General features: G+C 34.5%; 1 non-coding gene across 1 annotated transcript; it reads left to right on the forward strand.

Annotated features, from left to right (window-relative positions):
• The first annotated feature begins 574 nt into the window (after positions 1-574).
• Positions 575-680, forward strand: LOC128034236 (small nucleolar RNA R71). Its single transcript, XR_008190366.1, has one exon. It is a non-coding gene; the product is annotated as a small nucleolar RNA R71 (small nucleolar RNA).
• Positions 681-3,458: the final 2,778 nt, after the last annotated feature.

The raw sequence follows: 3,458 nt of genomic DNA on the forward strand, positions 1-3,458 counted from the left end.
TTGAGGTGGTTTTGGAGCTTGCTAATTAAACCCTTGAGATTAGTTGGGTCTTTACTGTAATAAGTTGTTGTTTGGTCCAGTTCCTTGGTTGCTCCAAGAAAATTTAGGATGATTACGCCATGAAGGATTGTAGAAGTTGGACTAGGGTCATTGTCCACTCCTATTTTGATATTGGTTCCCCACATAGTACACTGACTTAGGATTTGATGAACAATTCTCAAAAGAATGACCTTCCCCACAGTACACATAGGAAACTATTTCAAACGGACTTGGTGGCTGAGTAGCAAAATTGTTAGTACTATTAGCGATTAACTATTTTAACATAGAGGAAATAGACGATACCTGAGCCGATAATGAAGTGAGGGAGTCAACTTCATGAACTCTAGCTACACGTCTTCCTGAAGCTGTTCGATTTGTTGGCCATTGATAGTTATTACTCGCGATCCTATCGATGATCTCACAAGCCTCATTATAAGACTTAGACAAAATTGCATCATTCGCGGAAGCATCTACCATCAATCTTGTATGTGCATTGAGACCATTATAGAATGTCTTCAACTTGATACGGTGAGGAATCCCATGACGAGGACACTTATGAAGTAACTCCTTGAATCGCTTCCAAGCTTCATACAAAGACTCGTCATCCAATTGTTGGAAATTTTTATCTCGTTCCTTAAGTTAGCGTTTTTGCTAGGTGGGAAATACTTAACAAAAATCTCTCTTCTAATTTTTACCATGTAGATATGAAACTTGGTGGCAACGAATTTAGCCATGCTCGTGCTTGATCTCGCAACGAGTACCCAAACAAATTCAACCTCAGTGGGTCTTCAGTCACATCGGCTATCTTGAATGAATCATTCACCTCCATAAACAATCGAAGGTGGAGATGTGGATCTTCCGTGGGCATACCATTAAATTTGCCCACCGTTTGTAGCATTTGAAACATTACTGGTTTCAATTAAAATTGGGTTGCCTCAATATCTGGCCTTCTAATTCTTGGGTTTAACTCACTGGAAAGTGGCACAACATATTGTTTGATGCATCGATCCCTATCATCGACAATGTGGATAGGATTTCGTACATGATCAGCTTCATTACCTTGGTCTTGATTCTGATTTCCAAGGTCCATCTCGACTTGTCTTTGAGTTGTTTGTTCACGTCTTCTTTGTCTGAAAGTTCACTCAATTTTAGGGTCTATAGGGAGTAAATCAATAATTCGATCCATGCTCATAAACAGCTGAAAATAAAATCACAAAAATTAAAAAGAATAAGTTAGTAATGTTAGAAATAAATCAAATTGAAAATAAATAATTTCACAAAAAATAATGACTATGGCAATAGTTGACAATCCATGGCAACGACACCAAAAACTTGTAATGTGTACGTTTGTGCAAGAGTACACGGTCGTTATCAATTAATAAGTAAGTATCGAGTTATCATCTCCACATGGATTGTATTTGTGCTAAGTCACTTAATTTGTAAAATTATATTAACAATTTGGTAAATAAAAACACAATATAGTTGAGAAGTGGTGATTAAAATATATTAAACTAAATGCAATGATCCCTAATGCAAATTATCCTAAGTATGCAAACTATATGAATGAAATAGATTTTAGTAACATTAAACACAATTTGCAACAATTATAACATAAATAAACTAGGAAAATTGCATTAACTAAACTCAATTTATTATCAACAGGCTTAATAAAATTCGAAAAAACACTTCATGGCAACTCGATCTTCAATGAGTTTGGAAACCACATTAGGTCGTTTTGGAATCCTTTACTTAGTAAATACACATTTTACTGATCCTTATTTACGCAGGGTTTCTAAGCATTTGTGTGAGGTAACAGGGACGTGTTAGGTTTGAAACAATTTAATCACACAAATCTAAAAACTATGCAGATAACAGAGCTTGGTTAGAGTTGTTATGCAACCTACAATTTAATCGTGTTAGGATCTAAATTGAGAATGAACATTTCAATTATGCGTCCATTAGCCGTCGTCTGGTTATGATCGCTCAGCCAATTTAGGTGCATTTCAATCATGTATGAACAAAATATAGACTTGATTTTAATTAAAAACATAATCGATTGTGGCCCAAACATTATAAGCATGAATCAAATAAATATTATTTACTCAACGTAATCATCCTAGCTTAAATAAAATTAAGCTAGAATTATTGTAGACAAGAACAAAGAATACATAACAAACATCTTTATATTAAGTTAAAGAAAAGAAAGATTAAACCCAATTCAGAGTGGCTGTCACCCAAGACTCTGACTGACGAGACTCCTTCGTTCCTTTGCTTTGCTCCTTTGCTGATGGTTCTCCAAGGTGACCGACCAAGGGTTCTTTAATAGGCTTAATTGCTAAAATCTCTATGAAGAGATGGTGCTAGGCGTGGGAATGGAAAAATCTAAGAGAAAAAGAGAGAATGAAGCTTGATAGTTGCTTGAGGGATGATTGAGGGATGATGAATGAAGGAGTGAGAGGGTCTTATTTATTGGTGAGGAGAGAGAGATAGTTTGCTAAAAATAGGAGTTTTCATCTTTTGAAGCATCTTCATGGGTGGCTGGCCATAAATTGAGCAAGTTGAGACGATTTTTTCTTGATTTTTGTTGAATTTGAGTGCCACAACAACTCAGGACTGAGACTCGATCACGTGCAAATCTTTAGGTAAATCTCTATTTTCTTTAACTCTTTAAAGACCTTGTGCAATTAAACCAAAGAGTGGTTAATGGACAGCAATGTGCAACCGAATTTTGGGTTGACTTGGTTTCCAATTTGGACGATTTTGTGATCCAACACAGCTATCAGACCTATCGAGAATAAATCAACAAGATAGAGGACCAAAGAATTAAATTTATCCAATTTAATTAATTAATTAAAACCCAAATTATTAATGAAATATTTTAAAATGAATTATTAAATATAATTTTATATTTTATTATTTAATTTAATCATGCATGGTCTACTTTATGTCTTAAAAAATATAATATAATCAAATTAATATAAAATAAGCCATTTATTGCATGAAAACTATATAATAAAGCATAAAATCACATTTTAATGATTTCTACGTCCTAATTTCATATTTTCACATATTTCATTAATTTATTAAACAGTTACTTAGTTTTAACAACGGATTTAAGTAAAAAGGTGATAAGTTACATAGGAAAAATCCTATTTATTTTTCTGTTTACAAGAGCTCACATCCAAATGCGTATGAATGCAGTCAAATATCAAAACCCACCCGTCCAGCAAAAACACCACTCCGTCCCCCGATCACACCCCATAAGAGCTGTTTAAGCTCATCCATCCAAACACATCACGTAGGACCTCGAAAGGCCCATCCAACCCTACACACCATGTATGTGGACTAAGCCACTTAGATAATAATACACAACGAAGTTGTCGTATATTTTGTATACTGCATTGCAGAAAACCGTTGTA

Source organism: Gossypium raimondii, chromosome 10 (assembly GCF_025698545.1).
Source record: "Gossypium raimondii isolate GPD5lz chromosome 10, ASM2569854v1, whole genome shotgun sequence".
In the NCBI taxonomy this organism is placed as follows: Eukaryota; Viridiplantae; Streptophyta; class Magnoliopsida; order Malvales; family Malvaceae; genus Gossypium; species Gossypium raimondii.